Raw genomic sequence first — 18189 nt, 5'->3', positions numbered from 1 at the left:
AAAATCAACGGGATGAGGAAAAAAAAACAGATGCAACTACAAAGATACCTGAAAACAAAATTGGTCCATTTCTCTCAGATAGTAAAACCCATATAGATGGGTGAATGCAGCCTAAATCTGGGGTTAGACGGACATACGAAAACTCGGACCATGACTGAGTGCAGACCCGTGCGCTTATCCGAAAATCGGACAAGTGCAGAAACTTTGAGTCATTTATACTACTCTGGTCTTTAAATCGGACCAAAGAACTAAATGCTGACATTTTATTCACATGGACAATCGGTCTGTGATAAACATCAGAAATATGAAGAGCCACATTGACTAACAAAGGACAGGTTCCTGTTTAAATCAGATAGCACACATCTGATTTATATGCTCATCTGAAGGAGCCTTGAGGCTGGGGACTGGCCAGTGTATGAAAAATCATCTCATTTTCATCCATATTGTTATTGATCTGCCATTTATTTTTCCATATTTTACATCCTTCTGACAGCCAGGTATTCATACATCAGGCAGTACCTGCTCCACAACCAGTACTAAGCCGTGCTATAATGTTCTAGGCCATGCTATACTGGACTCTATACTGACTGAGGTGTAACTGTAATAGGTACAGGGGTTACAACTGCACCCAGGCCTTGGAGCCTAGGGGGCCGATAAGGTCCCTTTGGCCATATGTAAAGACCATTACTAATAAAGATCTGCCCCATTGGAGTTTTTGCATTGGGGGCCATGAGGTTCAGGTTATGCCATTGGCTATACATATGGCACCTGAAGGAGCCCATGGAGCAGTACACCATTCGTAATTGTGCTGTGCCATCTGCATGAGCGCTACTATTGAGACAAATTGCTGCTGTTGTGCCTGTGTAGAATATTGAGCCCATTGATAACATGGTAACCGGGATTAAAGAAAACATGACTCCTTAGTTAATGAGCCGAAGAGTGAGTTGATATACATGCATATAAGTGCATGTTCACACTGGATATAAGACAAAGAAAACCCAAGATGAAAATAATATGGACATATACCCTGCTGTAACTAAATAAAAGCATAATGCATATAAATAAACATAGGATACTTAGTAAACACTATTTTTGATAAAAAAATGCATAAAGCCATCCCACTGCGACAAGGTGTACCCAAATTGGGACAGTACCTAACACTCTCTAGTATTAAAACCTTACCTTGTCAAAGCAGGCCTCAATCTGAATAAGGGCAGAGAGTGGCTGGGTCCTGATTGTTTTTATTTAGTTACAGCATGGTATATATCCATATTATTTTCAGCTTGGGTTTTCTACCTCATCTGAAAGCAGTATGATATAGGCAAAGAGAACCTGAATGCAACAATTTAGCATTTAGTTTTCTGGGTGTAGATTTATTGATGCAAAGTGTTTAGATTTAGCAATGTAGTAGAGCTCAGAGAACTGCCCTTGTCCACACCAGGCTCTTTATATACAACTAGCTGTACTACCCGGCTTCGCCCGGGTTAATAACTGTTGATAACAAAATAGAATGTATTAACATTCCCGGGATAGAATGTATAAATGGAATGTATTAACGCCCGGGATAGTAACTGTCTCTCTGCTTCTCTCCCATTCTCTGTCTGTCTCCCCCTCTGTATATATCTCTCTGTCTCTCTCTCTATCTCTTTGTCTGTCTGTCTCTTTCTCTGTCTGTCTGTCTCTGACTGTCTCTGTCTCTTTCTCCGTCTGTCTCAATCTCTTTCCCTGTCTGTCTATCTATCTCTTTCCCTGTCTGTCTCTTTCCCTCTCTTTCCCTGTCTGTCTCTTTCCCTCTGTCTCTTTCCCTGTGTCTGTCTCTTTGTCTGTCTCTACCTGTCTTTGTCTGTCTCTTACCATGTCTGTCTCTTTCCCTTTCTTTCCCTGTCTGTCAGTTTCCCTGTGTCTGTCTCTGTCTCTTTGTCTGTGTCTGTCTCTTTGTGTCTGTCTCTTACCCTGTCTATGTCTGTTTTTTACCCTGTCTGTGTCTGCCTCTTTCCCTGTCTGTGTCTGTCTCTTTCCCTGGCTGAATTGTGACACACCAACATTCCATATAAGGGCGTGGCTGTGCATTCTTCTGAAGTTCTGGCTGCACTGTGGCTCCCAGCTCCATTCGCTTTAATGGAGGCAGGTTTTTTGGCGAATAACTGTAAAGCGCGGGGTTAAAATTTCCTCTTAAAACATAGCCTATGACGCTCTCGGGGTCCAGACGTGTGAGTGTGCAAAATTTTGTGGCTGTAGCTGCGACGGTGCGGATGCCAATCCCGGACATACACACATACACACACACACATTCAGCTTTATATATTAGATGTCTATAGACAGTGAGCTTCTATCACAAATGGGGTAGAGTGGGATGAGCTTCCATGTACCAACTAGTCACAGTAATGCTAAGCTCCTGGTGCTAAGTCAAACATTAGAAGTAAACAACACCATGGACCTTTCTAAGAGACCCATCTTTGAATTCTTTGTGATGTGACAACTTTTACAGCATGCTGTCTTTAGATTACATAGCAAAAACCTCCTGCCAGAATAGATTCCCTTTAAATCATAGAACTTTATCCTGTATCATTTTTTTTTCATGCTAAAGTTTATAAAAACATTGCCACATAATAATTTTATGTAAAAGCTTGACTTTGGATTGACAGATGCTACTCTGTCATTTGTAAATTGGTGAAGGTCAGAGCACGATAGAAACATATTTGCCACTAGTTGTCCAAGTCATGTATTACTTCAGCCATTGTATACAGAAAGCATTTACTGTGGAACATTTAAACACAGCATATTTGTTCTGTAACAATGCACTAAATTAGACTTTGAGGCCGAAAAACCATTAACGTGAAATAAGGGCCAAACAATAATTATAGATTATAGACATTCTACATGACAATGAAAAAGATGCATAAACCATACACAAATCCAGTCTTGCTTGTAGAGGAGATTTTATAGCAGTTCTTCGGATATGAAGGTGAGGGGGATGACGTTACTGTTAAATGCATATTTACAATGCTTGTCATGCCAATCAAGCCGTAGCACTGAGCCATGATTTCTTTTCGTTGCTTTACAGCTGAAATAGAGGTTTTTGGTCAAGCCATGTTTTGCTAAATTCTGATATTCTTTGCAGTAGGGCCCAATTCATAACAGCTTTCACGCCAGAATTCAGGCATACAATCTTTAAAAAGTTGCAAAATTAGGCACAATTCCGGGTTGCCCTACATTTTGTGACTTTTCACAATTTAACGACAGTTTTTCCAAGCTTCCACAAATTGGGCAGAATTGGGGTGGGACAGGAGTGCGACGGGAATGCGATGCCACAAATCGTCTAGTTCATGACAAGCTGTGTCGTTCTGTGTGACAGACAGTCAGGTACTGGCGTGAGATGTCTAGCATAATGCATTGAGGAACACGTTACTTATCAGACGCTCCAAATTCATGAAATATTGTGTAACCTAATCATGAATCAAGAAGAGCATCTGAATCCAGCACGCCCCCTCAAGCACGCCCCCTCATCAAGACAGGTGTGAACAGCGCAGGTCTTGATGAATCAGGTCGAATGTCATTCTTAGGCATATTCCACATGGATCCCACATGTAAAGGTGCTAAAAAGGCGCTACAATGCAGAGTAGTGAAAAAATGATTTACTATGCATATATTCTGTCATTCCTTCATGTGCCACTTCTTTTAAACAATTGAGGCTTTGAAAGCTGGGAATAGGTTAAATGAAGTAGTATGTTCATTTTTTTGAACCAATGAAGATCCTTCAGAAAAAACACTGCAGGCATTTTCCTATAGCGTCTTTGCACTGGTAAACTAGTATGCTGGTGTCTAAATGATGTCATATGCACATACCCTTAAGCCATTTACAGATAACAGTTTTATTTGAGGTGTTCAAAAACACAAAGGTCTTGACCACACAAGACCGGCATTTCCACTACAGGCTTGATGAGGTGGTGGGGTGGAGTGCAAAGCTCCTGACGCATTAAGAGCCGCACGTCTTTTAATGAATCAGGCAAGGTTTGAAATGGCCTACATATGCTTCCATATGCTCCTTGCCACAAATCTTACTCTAGTCCCTGCTGTAGTCTATGACCATAAATCAGCTGAGAAGAGTTAATAAAAAGACAAATAGGAGAGATGCAAAATTTCCTGTTACACTAAACAAACTCACTGATGGAAAGAGGTTAGCCACTCACTTTTTTCACTTGTTTAGTGTAACGTTCCTTGCAGAATGCACAGCTCTCAAGTCCAAAAAATGGTTGTTTGTGGAGGAGCATGTGACCAGATCCATCCATCAGCCTCCTTCAATTGAAAAACAAGTCATAGTAGAGCTGCTTTTATATTAGAGGAGGCTGAGGACAGTTCTAGTGACTCTAAAACAGGCATTTTATAGAACTGACATCTGTACAGTCTGTAAGGAAGGCAGCACTACCAAGGGCAGGATAAGAGCCCACCCTACTTATTTAGTAACAAGTGAACACAAAATCGTGTCCACAACATATCTTGTAAAGTAAAAATAAAGTGGCCGACCCCTTTAACTCAAAAAGAAGTAGAACGGCATCAGAGCAACTTAATATTGACAAAGCCTTTGGGCCAGACAGAATTCATCCATAGGGGACGTTGAGCTCAGTAATTGACAGACTGCTATATCTCATCTTCTCATACACTCTTGTTAGAGGGTTGGTGCCACAAGATTGATGAGATACTAATATTGATGAAGGGTAAAGCCTGCTTTACACGCTGCAATTAATCGTGCGATCGCATTTGCGATCGCACCCGCCCTCATCGTTTGTGCGGCACGGGCAATTTGTTGCCCGTGTTGCACAATGTTGTAACCCCCGTCACACGTACTTACCTTCCAAACGACCTCGCTGTGGGCGGCGAACATCCACTTCCTGAAGGGGGAGGGACGTTCGGCGTCACAGCGACGTCACACAGCGGCCGGCCAATAGAAGCCGAGGGGCGGAGAGGAGCGGGACGTAAACATCCCTCCCACCTCCTTCCTTCCACATTGCCGGTGGGACGCAGGTAAGCTGTGCTCATCGTTCCCGGGGTGTCACACGGAGCGATGTGTGTTGCCTCGGGAACAATGAACAACCAGACGTTTGATTTATAGAAAATGAGCGACATGTCAACAAGCAACGATAAGGTGAGCATTTTTGCTCGTTCACACTCGCTCGTAGCTGTCACATGCTACGATATATCAAACGGCGCCAGATGTGCGTCACTTACAACGTGACCCCGACAACATATAGTTTGATATATCGTAGCGTGTAAAGCCCGCTTAAGGCAGTAGATCTGTGCAAATACAATCTGGTAAGTTTGACATTAGTGTGATGCCCTGGACAAGCCAGGTAGTCACAGATAGAGCCCCGCAGAACACCAGTCCCCTCATTAGGTAACACCAGCCAACCACATAACACCCTAGTCACCTCGCTCAGGGCTGGATGAACACACCAGGGGGCGGAGCCAGGCGGTTGGACACACCCACCGAGGAGTTCAGAGAGCCTGAGGGAGGAAAAACACAGTCAGTTCAAAAACAGTTCAGAAAGAGTGGAGTGGAGGAGGTCAGGCCTGTAGGTCAGGCCTGTGACAGACTGATAGGTGCCAGGGTTGGAGCCCGGGCACCTTTGGCTAGGAGGCATATGGAGGCCTCTGTCTGCAGGAGGCAGGAAGATGGCTCGGTGGAACCGTGGTGGACCGGGACAGGGAAGGGGCCTGCCGGGACCGACCCGGGGAACCGACTCGGAAACCGGAGCACAAGAGGGGGTACTCAGACCCTGAAACAAGGTTTAGAAACTACTGGACTAAGTTAATTACCTGATTGTGGTCTGGACTTTAGGTCCTTTACCACCCAAAGTCCCTCATAGAAGACAACAGCCCAACGAGGGGGATAGAAAGCCACCGCCAAGGCTTAGAGATCCCACGGGCCAGCGTCTCTGGGCAAACGGGCTTTTCCGACATCCACAAGCCGGGGAGCGGACTCCTGACGCTGCAAGTGCAGGTAGTCCAACAACTCAAACAGGTGCAGGAGAAAGGCAGAGACCACCAACCGGGTGGGGGAACCCGACTGCCACCATCATCTTGGTTTACCAGAGACTCGAGTGTTTCATTCTAATAGTGAGTACACCAGTGCCCTCCGGCCGCCCATCTCCCTGCACCGCCAAAACACCCCCAATGGGTCCCGGGGCCACCATCCCTGCCCACGGAGGGGTTAACAACTTGCTGCATACCATCTCCCCCGGGTGCCTCGTAACTGCAGCGGTGGTGTCCACCTTCACCACATCCCGTGGGTGGCGTCACAAACTTAAAACATGGCTCTGGCCGTACACCTACATCCCTAAACCGCCAACCTCTTTTTGGTCGCAGTGACCGCAGGACCCTCAGGTCTGGAGACCCTCGAGCCACCCACTGAAGGTCCGGACCCGAGTGGCTCAGTTGCAGCCGAGCACAGGGCGGCACATTAGCGGTGGGGAAAATTTCTTGAAGGTATGATAACAGATGACTTTCAAAAGTACATAGGCAAGAATAATAGAACACTTGATAACCAGCACAGTTTCTTGTAAGACAAGTCATGGCTAACCAAGATGCTGAGTTTCTATGAAGAGGTAACTGCCAATCTGGATTTTGTTCATGCAACTAATGTGATATATCTATATTCAAATTCTTCCATACATGCAGATTTTCCCAGGAAATTTAATTTGCTGAGAAATTATTATCCGCAAATTCAATATCCCTTATTATGATCTAGTGTCTCTGAAGACCCCAGAGCAAAGAAAATGAAAGATGCAAAAAAAATCTTTATACTCACCTTACATCTTCCCTCCCTAACCCCTCCTCACCATCTCCTGTCTCATCTTCATTGCATCCTCTGATTGCCATCGCTTGTGCAAGCATGCCACAAAAGATTTAGATGTGTTCCATGAACTTGTGCGCATGTGCGGAAACATTCCGGGCCTCATCAGAACTGTAAGGGGTACTTCTCACATAGCGAGATCGCTAGTGAGACCGCTGCTGAGTCACAGGTTTTGTGACGCACCAGTGACCCCATCAGCGATCTCGCTGTGTGTGACACTAAGCAGCGACCTGGCCCCTGCTGTGAAATCGCTGATCGTTACACACTGTTCTGGTTTATTTTTTGGTCGTCGGGCTCCCGCAGGGCAGCACGCATCGGTGTGTTTGACACCTTACCCAACGACCTCGTTTGGGACTCACGTAGGCGTGCATCTTCGTTGTTTTCCGTGCCCTCTCTGTTCCGATTGGTGATCGCTACTGCGTTCAGATTGGCCGCTTCCATCCTCTATTCTGCCTTGTAGATCGCAGTACATTTCAGAGGGCTGAATTCACGTGTCCCGGACCGCATGTAGCAGCAGATCGTAATACAGTCCATTCTGCATCGGGACTGTAGGATGGACAAGGATGGAGAAGGATGGAAGCGCTATAATGCTGCCTTCTTTAAAGGCAAGGTCGCCCAGTCACAATGCAGTTACGACCACCAATCGAAGCAGAGGGGCGCAGAAAATTCAATGTAGATGCACGCCTATGTTACTAATCAAGATTTGAATCGTGCTATGTGACAGGGTCCCAGCGACTGCCGTATCGTTGCTGCATCGTTGGGAAGATCTTACTGTTTGACAGCTAACTAGCGACCCTGTAGCGACGTACCAGCGATCCTGACCAAGTCGTATCGTGGTAGGAATCGCTGGTACGTTGTTTAGTGTGACGGTACCCTAAGGCGGGCTTTGCACGTTGCGACATCGCAAGCTGATGCTGCGATGTCGCACGCGATAGTCCCCGCCCCCGTCGCAGCTTTGCTTTCCTTGTGATATCTGCCGTAGTGAACATTATCGCTACGGCAGCTTCACATGGACTCACCTGTCCTGGGACGTCCACCTCCTTATTAAGGGGGCGGGTCGTACGGCGTCACTGCGACGTCACACGGCAGGCGGCCAATAGGAGCGGAGGGGCGGAGATGAACGGGATGTAAACATCCCGCCCACCTTCTCCCTTCCGCATATCCTACGGAAGCCACGGTGACGCCGGTAGGAGATGTTCCTCGCTCCTGCGGCTTCACAAACAGCGATGTGTGCTGCCGCAGGAGCGAGGAACAACATCGGACCATCGCGTCAGCGTAATTATGGATTACGCCGACGCTACACCGATGATACGATTACGACGCTTTTGCGCTCGTTAATCGTATCATCTAGGCTTTACACACTACGATGTCGCCTGCGATACCGGATATGAGTAACTTTGAATTTGACCCCACCGACATCGCACCTGTGATGTCGTAGTGTGCAAAGTACCCCTAAGTTCCTGCCTACATTATGGGGTGCTTCACACACAGCGAGCTCGCTGCCGAGATCGCTGCTGAGTCACGCTTTTTGTGACGCAGCAGTGACCTCATTAGCGATCTCGCTGTGTGTGACACTGAGCAGCGATCTGGCCCCTGCTGCGAGATCGCTGCTCGTTACACACAGCCCTGGTTCGTTTTCTTCAAAGCCGCTCTCCCGCTGTGACACACACATCGCTGTGTGTGACAGCGAGAGAGCGACAAATGAAGCGAGCAGGGAGCAGGAGCCGGCGTCTGACAGCTAAGGTAAGCTTGTAACCAAGATAAACATCGGGTAACCAAGGTGGTTACCCGATATTTACCTTAGTTACCAGCCTCCGCAGCTCTCACGCTGCCTGTGCTGCCGGCTCTCTGCACATGTAGCTGCTGTACACATCGGGTTAATTAACCCGATGTGTATAGCAGCTAGGAGAGCAAGGAGCCAGCGCTAAGCAGTGTGCGCGGCTCCTTGCTCTCTGCACATGTAGCTGCATTACACATCGGGTTAATTAACCCGATGTGTACAGCAGCTAGGAGAGCAAGGAGCCAGCGCTCAGTGTGCGCGGCTCCCTGCTCCCTGCACACAGCGCTGGTAACTAATGTAAACATCGGGTAACCATACCCGATGTTTACCTTAGTTACCAGTCTCCGCAGCTTCCAGTCGGCGGCTCCGTACAAGCGCAGCGTCGCTTGCACGTCGCTGCTGGCTGGGGGCTGTTCAGTGGTCGCTGGTGAGATCTGCCTGTTTGACAGCTCACCAGCGACCATGTAGCGATGCAGCAGCGATCCTGACCAGGTCAGATCGCTGGTCGGATCGCTGCTGCATCGCTAAGTGTGAAGGTACCCTAAGAGGCCTGGGAATATCAGTTGAAACAATGGCAATCAGAATGTGTGAAGAGGTCCAAACGAGTGGGGTTGAGGAGCAGAGGGGCCAGACAGGTGAGTGGTAAATGTGTTTAAATGTTTTGGGGGTTTTTTTGTTTAACCTTTTGATGGCCCTTTTATCATCAAGAAATGGTCAGTGGCTGCCATATTGTTAAATCAGGGCAAAAGTGAATTACAAAAAAAAACAAAACACATTTTGGCCACTGCAAATATTTATAGTAAAATTTTATTTTCAGCTCACCACACCAGATGAGTATGTCCAGACCCTATGAACATCAATGCACGGACTAATTCCATAGGCCGATTTCTCAGGTACAAGTGAAGAAAATTGAAGATAAAGCATCCAGCATATGCAAAATCACTATGATTAAGAGCTGTACAAGATTGAAACGCGTAAGGATGATTTAAGATTAATCTGTTTTTATTGAATTTTTCAAAAAATAAACAAACAGCATTTTGAGAGTAAGTGAGAGACCCTTAGTGGCTAATAGGAAAGAGTTGAATGAAAAGTACAAGTGAGGTCCCTCTCCGGGTCCAACGAACATACATACTTCCTTACATGTCATGACTAAAATACAAATCAAAGTCTTATCATATACTCTGCAGTAACATTGTATTCTATATGGCCAATTCCAAAGTCCCTCTATTCCCGAGTCTCTTTCCTTCCTGATGTGGCTCAGATGAATTGACTCACATAAAACAAACGATCCTAACTGTGCTGTTTTCCTGTTTTTCGGTCTGGGGAGGATCTTGAGGCCCCGTCACACTAAGCAACATCGCTAGCAACATCGCTGCTAACGAACAACTTTTGTGACGTTGCTAGCGATTTTGCTGTGTGTGACATCCAGCAACAACCTGGCCCCTGCTGTGAGGTCGTTGGTTGTTGCTGAATGTCCTGGGCCATTTTTTAGTTGTTGCTGTCCTGCTGTGAAGCACAGATCGCTGTGTGTGACAGCGAGACAGCAACAACTAAATGTGCAGGCAGCAGGAGCCGGTTTCTGCGGAGGCTGGTAACCAATGTAAACATCGGGTAACCAAGAAGCCCTGTCCTTGGTTACCCGATATTTACCTTTGTTACCAGCCTCCGCCGCTCTCACTGTCAGTGCCGGCTCATGCTCTGTGCACATGTAGCTAGCTGCAGGACACATCGGGTTAATTAACCCGATGTGTGCTGTAGCTAGGAGAGCAGGGAGCCAGCGCTAAGCATTGTGCGCTGCTCCCTGCTCTGTGCACATTTAGCTGCAGCACACATCGGGTAATTAACCCGATGTGTGCTGTAACTAGGAGAGCAGGGAGCCAGCGCTAAGCAGTGTGCGCTGCTCCCTGCTCTGTGCACATTTAGCTGCAGCACACATCGGGTAATTAACCCGATGTGTGCTGTAACTAGGAGAGCAGGGAGCCAGCGCTAAGCGGTGTGCGCTGCTCCCTGCTCTGTGCACATTTAGCTGCAGCACACATCGGGTAATTAACCCGATGTGTGCTGTAACTAGGAGAGCAGGGAGCGAGCGCTCAGTGTGCGCTGCTCCCTGCACGTGTAGCTCCGTGCGGTGGTAACCAAGGTAAATATCGGGTTGGTTACCGATATTTACCTTAGTTACCAAGCGCAGCATCTTCCACGTGGCGCTGGGGGCTTGTCACTGGTTGCTGGTGAGCTGGAGCGTCGCAGTGTGACATCTCACCAGCAACCTCCTAGCAACTTACCAGCGATCCCTATCGTTGTTGGGATCGCTGGTAAGTTGCTTAGTGTGACGGTACCTTTGGGCATAGCCCCCTCGGTATCTATAAGTCTATCCCCTAATTGGGTTCAGGAGTATGGACCTCAAAGTGTCATTTATAGGAGTGTCGGGTTTATTTTGCACCCAAGGGGCCAAATACTAAAGTCCCAGAGGGGATTGAATTACAGAAAGTGTGAATGAAGCGAGCAGTTTGGGAATAATGTGCCCTAGTGTAAAAAGGGGAAGAGCAGAGAGAGAAAAGGGAGGGGCGAGAGAGGTAACAGAGGAGAGATCTAGTGGGGAAGAGAGGGGGAGAAAGAGAGAGAAAAAGAAAAAAAAAAGGGGGGGGAAGGAGGGGGTGGGAAGAAGGGGGGGGCTGTGGTATAAGGGGTTAACTGAGGGGGGAGGTCAGGGCGAGGGCAGCGGTAGTGGAGTCAGAAGTGGAGGTGATGCCTCTGCACCTTTGACCTCCCTTTTACTGAGTCAATAACCTCGAGAATTCCTGGATTTCTTTAAATATAATCCAAGGTTGTCATGTGTGGATGTAGGTATCTGTGGTGTCATTGGCTAATGCAGACAGTTCTTCCATTAGAGCTATATTTGAGAATTCCGTGAACTACTCCCCTGCAGGTGGCGTCTCCTTCCTCCGCCAGTATCTGGGAATTACTGACCTAGCTGCAATCAGGCAAAACCTGAGGAGGTCTCTCTTTTGTGCCCCTATGGAGCCTGGCAACATGGAGAGGATCGCCACCTGGGGGGTAGGTCTGACCTGGGTTCCTGTGATCCTCGTGTAAGCTCCGAACACCCCGTCCCAGAAGGGTCTAATTTTGTTACATTCCCACCATATGTGGGTCATTGTCCCCTTTTCAGTTTCACATCGCCAGCACCTGTCTGGTGCCGTAGGGAATAGTTTATGGATTTTGGTAGGGTAGAGGTACCACTGAGCCAGTATCTTGTAATTCTTTTCCTGAGCAAACCCCGCCACCGACATTTTATGTGTAAAAAGGAACGATTTTTGTATATCCCCTTTGAGAACGTGGTTTCCAATTCTTTTTCCCAAGCCTGGACAAATTCCGGACCCGGGTGATTAGATTGTCCATTAAGATGCTTATAAATCATTGAAATCAGGTGTGGTGGCAGTGAATTCCCCAGGAACAAACCCTCGAAGGGAGTAGGTAGCACCGGGCGGGAGTGCTGACTCTCCGACCTCTATCTCCCCAAGAAGGACCGCAACTGTCCATACTGTAACCAAGATAGTTTCATGGGGGGTCCTTTGCCTCCAGCTGCTCCCACGTGGGGATGTGGGCTGTAAAAAGTGAGCCACTCGGAGATCAGAGTTTTGGTGCCAGCGAAGGAACTTCTCCCTCCCCATCGCTGGAGGGAACTCCGGGTTGTTAAATATGGGAGTCATTGGGCTAAGGGGCGTAGTCAGTCCGCTGTTTACTCTCAGCTTGTCCCACAGCATCAGTGTTGTCCTGACCAATACCCCATCAGGAGCAATGTGTACCTTATCTCGTTGTCCCACCCATGGAAGGTTCTTCAGAGGTGTCTGTGTGCAGTTTTGCTCCAACTCCACCCACTGTTTTGTATCTGTCCGGAAGTGCCAGTCAAATAGCCTGACCAACACCGATGCTTGATGATATAGTCGTAGATTTGGTAATCCCGCCCCCCCCCCCCTCCTGCTTGTGTCTGGTGAGGGTTGAGTATTTTATTCTGGGTTTTGCTTGTTTCCATATAAATTTTATAAGAGCGGACTTCATGGTTTTGAAAAAGCTTATTGGAGGGTTTATAGGGACAGCCTGAAACACATATAAGAATCTTGGAAGAATGTCCATCTTAAAGGTGTTAATCCTTCCAAACCAAGATAGAGATTTTTTGTTATATGTATTAAGATACCTGAGGGTCTTATCTAATAGGGTTTGGTAGTTAAGTGAATATAGTTTACTAAGGTCGGTAGGTATCTGGATTCCCAGGTACTTTAGTGAATGTGCCTGCTATTTGAAAGGGAAGTTGTTCTGGGATCTTTGAACTTCGGCCGCCGGCAGTGAGATATTTAGGGCTTCTGTTTTTTTATAGTTAACCTTAAAATTGCTAAGATCCCCATAACGTTCAAATTCCATCATAAGTGAGGGAGAGGTGATATGGGGTTCTGAGATATATAACATCATGCTCTGTGGATACATTCAGTATATGGGTGTGCAAAACATTTGCAAGGTGGAAGGCAATATCAATAACCTAAAATATCAAGAAGTATTAGCTACCTCTTACATTCCCAATCATAAAAGGGGTCAAATTCTGCAGCAGGATGGTGTTCCATCTCATACATCAATCTCTACAACAAAATTCCTCCTGGCAAAGAAGATCAAGGTGCTCAAAAATTTGTATTTTTTTTCTCATTTTCTCAAGTTTTATGTTAACAAAAGAATCTGACATTTTCCTTCACCTACAAAGAGATACAGTATATAGCTATCTATATCTCTATGTAACTGAATAATCTGCTTCTGGCTTCTCTTCCTGCAATACAGGTCAAGATTACCAAATCCTCCTATGCCTATCAATACAGGCAGTGGCTCAATGCACAATCAGTTCATGAGTTCTAGTCCGGCCGTCCCAGTAAACCAGAGCAAATGAGAATTTAATTTATGCATTGAACGTAGTTAATTTATGCACTGCACTGATAGGAGGAGCCGGGACAAGAGCAGTGAACAGCGGGAGAAAGCCCTCAAATCGGGACAGTCCCGCTGAATCCGGGACAGTTGGGAGGTATGGTGTATGCAAGCAATTATAGTGTGAAGGTTTGTATGGAGTCCATCATACTGTGCAGAGTGCTGTGTGGGGGCCATTATACTGTTTGGAGGGCTACTAGGAGCCTTTATACTCTTTGGAGAGTTAGTGGGGACCATTATACAGTGTGAAGTGGTGTGGAGGCCATTATACTATATGCAGGTCCATTATAATGCATGGAGTGCTGAGTGGGAGGGGGGCCACAGTTGGGAATCATACTGTGTTGAGGTCACCATTCATTGTCGTGCTGGTTTAAGGGGGATACAGTAGGGTCATCATAGTGTGCGTGTATTGTCCGGTACTGTAGAGGAATTCCCTGTGGGGGTGCAGTGTTTGCAGGGTGCTCTTGTTGGCATCATACTTTATGGGTGTAATGAAAGAGGAATCTAGGTGCTCAATAGAAGAAAAATTACTCTGTAAGGCGTTCAAGGTTGTGTGATATGCTCTCCTGTGACAGAGCCAAATATATATATTTTATTTATTATTTTTTTGGGGGTGGGAGTATTAGAAATTCTGCTATGAGTCATGATCTCTATGTATTCCCCTGGTTAGGGAGTGAGGAGTGGGGTGGAAACAGGATTCTTTACCTATAACATTAAGCCATCATCAGAGCGGCTGGCTCTTACATCACACTCCTGTTCGCGACAATGACACAGTAAAGGGGTTAGACCACTATACTCCTTTCTTTTTTGGAATTGTGAGGGACCTCTACCATTTATAAAGTAATGGCATATCCTAGAAATGTCCCATCATTTTAACATTTATTACAGTGTGTAATAATTACATTGTTTATGTATATATGGTTTAAGAAGGTGAAAAGATTAATGATGGTGGTATAAAGGCCGCTTTACACGCTGCGACATCATTCAAGTGATCTCGTTGGGGGGTCACGGAATTTGTGACGCACATACGGTTACTTTAGCGATGCCGTTGCGTGTGACACCTTTGAGCGATTTTGCATCGTTGCAAAAACGTGCAAAATCGCTCATCGGTGACATGGGGGTCCATTCTCTAATATTGTTGCTGCAGCAGTAACGAAGTTGTTCCTCGTTCCTGCGGCAGCACACATCGGTACATGTGACACCGCAGGAACAAGGAACCTCTCCTTACCTGCCTCCCGCCCACAATGCGGAAGGAAGGAGGTGGGCGGGATGTTCGTCCCACTCATCTCCGCCCCTCAGCTTCTATTGAGCGGCGGTTCAGTGATGCAGCTGTGACGTCGCTGAGACGCTGAACGAACCACCCCCTTAGAAAGGAGGCGGTTCGCCGGTCACAGCGACGTCGCAGGGCAGGTAAGTAGTGTGACGGGTCTGGGCGATGTTGTGCGCCACGGGCAGTGATTTGCCCATGTCGCACAACCGATGGGGGCGGGTACCCACACTAGCGATATTGGTCACGAGAAAAGTGTAAAACGATCTTAAGGCATCAAAGTGTAGCTATAACTTGGAAATTGTGCATAATTACTTCTGTGACACAACTATCCTCTTAAATAATAAATTTCTGTTTTTTGCTTCTGCCACTAGGTGGAGGTCAGAACATATGAATTCATACACCTTCCACTCAACTGAATAATACAGTAATTAATATCTAGTTAGTAGCCCACAGTAACCATATAATGTTCTCTGCTGAATTCTTCATAGTGGGGGTTTTAAGTAATAGAATCTATTTCTAACTCAGTTTGCCAATGCACATCTACTTTTCATGTTATAGCTTCAGAAAAAAAACTCATTCTAGATTTTTTTCCCATATAATTTATATAAAGGTGTTTAAAAGCATGTTTACTTCAATTTACAGGAAATTGTACTTGCACTGATGAGAGGCACATAGGCAGAAATACAGTTAGGTCCAGAAATATTTGGACAGTGACACAATTTTCGCGAGTTGGGCTCTGCATGCCACCACATTGGATTTGAAATGAAACCTCTACAACAGAATTCAAGTGCAGATTGTAACGTTTAATTTGAAGGTTTGAACAAAAATATCTGATAGAAATTGTAGGAATTGTACACATTTCTTTACAAACACTCCACATTTTAGGAGGTCAAAAGTAATTGGACAAATAAACCAAACCCAAACAAAATATTTTTATTTTCAATATTTTGTTGCAAATCCTTTGGAGGCAATCACTGCCTTAAGTCTAGAACCCATGGACATCACCAAACGCTGGGTTTCCTCCTTCTTAATGCTTTGCCAGGCCTTTACAGCCGCAGCCTTCAGGTCTTGCTTGTTTGTGGGTCTTTCCGTCTTAAGTCTGGATTTGAGCAAGTGAAATGCATGCTCAATTGGGTTAAGAGCTGGTGATTGCCTTGGCCATTGCAGAATGTTCCACTTTTTTGCACTCATGAACTCCTGGGTAGCTTTGGCTGTATGTTTGGGGTCATTGTCCATCTGTACTATGAAGCGCCGTCCGATCAACTTTGCGGCATTTGGCTGAATCTGGGCTGAAAGTATATCCCGGTACACTTCAGAATTCATCCGGCTACTCTTGTCTGCTGTTATGTCATCAATAAACACAAGTGACCCAGTGCCATTGAAAGCCATGCATGCCCATGCCATCACGTTGCCTCCACCATGTTTTACAGAGGATGTGGTGTGCCTTGGATCATGTGCCGTTCCCTTTCTTCTCCAAACTTTTTTCTTCCCATCATTCTGGTACAGGTTGATCTTTGTCTCATCTGTCCATAGAATACTTTTCCAGAACTGAGCTGGCTTCATGAGGTGTTTTTCAGCAAATTTAACTCTGGCCTGTCTATTTTTGGAATTGATGAGTGGTTTGCATCTAGATGTGAACCCTTTGTATTTACTTTCATGGAGTCTTCTCTTTACTGTTGACTTAGAGACAGATACACCTACTTCACTGAGAGTGTTCTGGATTTCAGTTGATGTTGTGAACGGGTTCTTCTTCACCAAAGAAAGTATGCGGCGATCATCCACCACTGTTGTCATCCGTTGACACCCAGGCCTTTTTGACTTCCCAAGCTCACCAGTCAATTCCTTTTTTTCTCAGAATGTACCCGACTGTTGATTTTGCTACTCCAAGAATGTCTGCTATCTCTCTGATGGATTTTTTTCTTTTTTTTCAGCCTCAGCATGTTCTGCTTCACCTCAATTGAGAGTTCCTTAGACCGCATGTTGTCTGGTCACAGCAACAGCTTCCAAATGCAAAACCACACACACGTGTAATCAACCCCAGACCTTTTAACTACTTCATTGATTACAGGTTAATGAGGGAGACGCCTTCATAGTTAATTGCAGCCCTTAGAGTCCCTTGTCCAATTACTTTTGGTCCCTTGAAAAAGAGGAGACTATTCATTACAGAGCTATGATTCCTAAACCCTTTCTCCGATTTGGATGTGAAAACTCTCATATTGCAGCTGGGAGTGTGCACTTTCAGCCCATATTATATATATAATTGTATTTCTGAACATGTTTTTGTAAACAGCTAAAATAACAAAACTTGTGTAACTGTCCAAATATTTCTGGACCTAACTGTATGTATCTGAACAAGGAGTTTCAGGTTTAGCTTCTTATCCTAAGGGGGCTTTACACATTGCGACACCGCTACTGATATATCGTCGGGGTCACATCATTAGTGACGCACATCCGGCGCCAGTAGCGATATCGCAATGTGTAAAGCCTAGGTACGACGATGAACGAACGCAAAAGAGACAAAAATCGCTGATTTGTGTCACGTCGGTCATTTTCATAATGTCGCTCCTGCTGCAGATACGATGTTGTTTATCATTCCTGCAACACCACACATCGCTGTGTATGAAGCCGCGGAACGACAAACATCTCCTTACCTGCGTCCACCGTCAATGCGGAAGGAAGGAGGTGTGTGGGATATTATGTCCCGCTCATCTCCGCCCCTCCGCTGCTATTGGCCAGCCGTTTGGTGACGTCACGGTAACGTCGCTCTGTGACGCCGAACGCACCTTCCCCTTGAAGGAGGGATTGTTCGGCAGTCACAGCGACGTCGCCGACCAGGTAGATTCCATGATTACCATTCATCAGATTGAAACTTTCCTGTAATGAAACCCAATGGTTTCACATTTATATATCTAAAATATAAGGCTCAGTGTATGTGTGTGTGTATATATGTGTGTGTGTATGTCCGCTAAAGCAATACGCACCGTCGCATTTACAATCACGAAATTTTGCACAGACACTCCCTGTGACTCAGGGAAGGTCATAGACTATGTTTGGGTGGGAAAATTTAACCCCGTGTATTCTGTCTCTTCCTGGTAGCAATGAATCCAACCGCTCTAATTATCAGTCCCTTAGATAACTGTATGATTTTACTCACTCTACCGGCATCCACAGATAGCTTTAACTCAGCCCAACGATGACTTGTAGGAAGACAAGGAGAAACGTTGTAGTTTTCTTCTAGAATCTTGTATTAAGTACAAAGTAAAGGCAGGTGAAAAGGAATAATCTGTACAGGGTTTTAGACATGTCTCTTCAGCAATGGCTCCTCTA

This window comes from Anomaloglossus baeobatrachus, chromosome 2 (genome assembly GCF_048569485.1).
Source record: "Anomaloglossus baeobatrachus isolate aAnoBae1 chromosome 2, aAnoBae1.hap1, whole genome shotgun sequence".
Taxonomy (NCBI): Eukaryota; Metazoa; Chordata; class Amphibia; order Anura; family Aromobatidae; genus Anomaloglossus; species Anomaloglossus baeobatrachus.
This window is presented reverse-complemented; position numbering follows the sequence as displayed.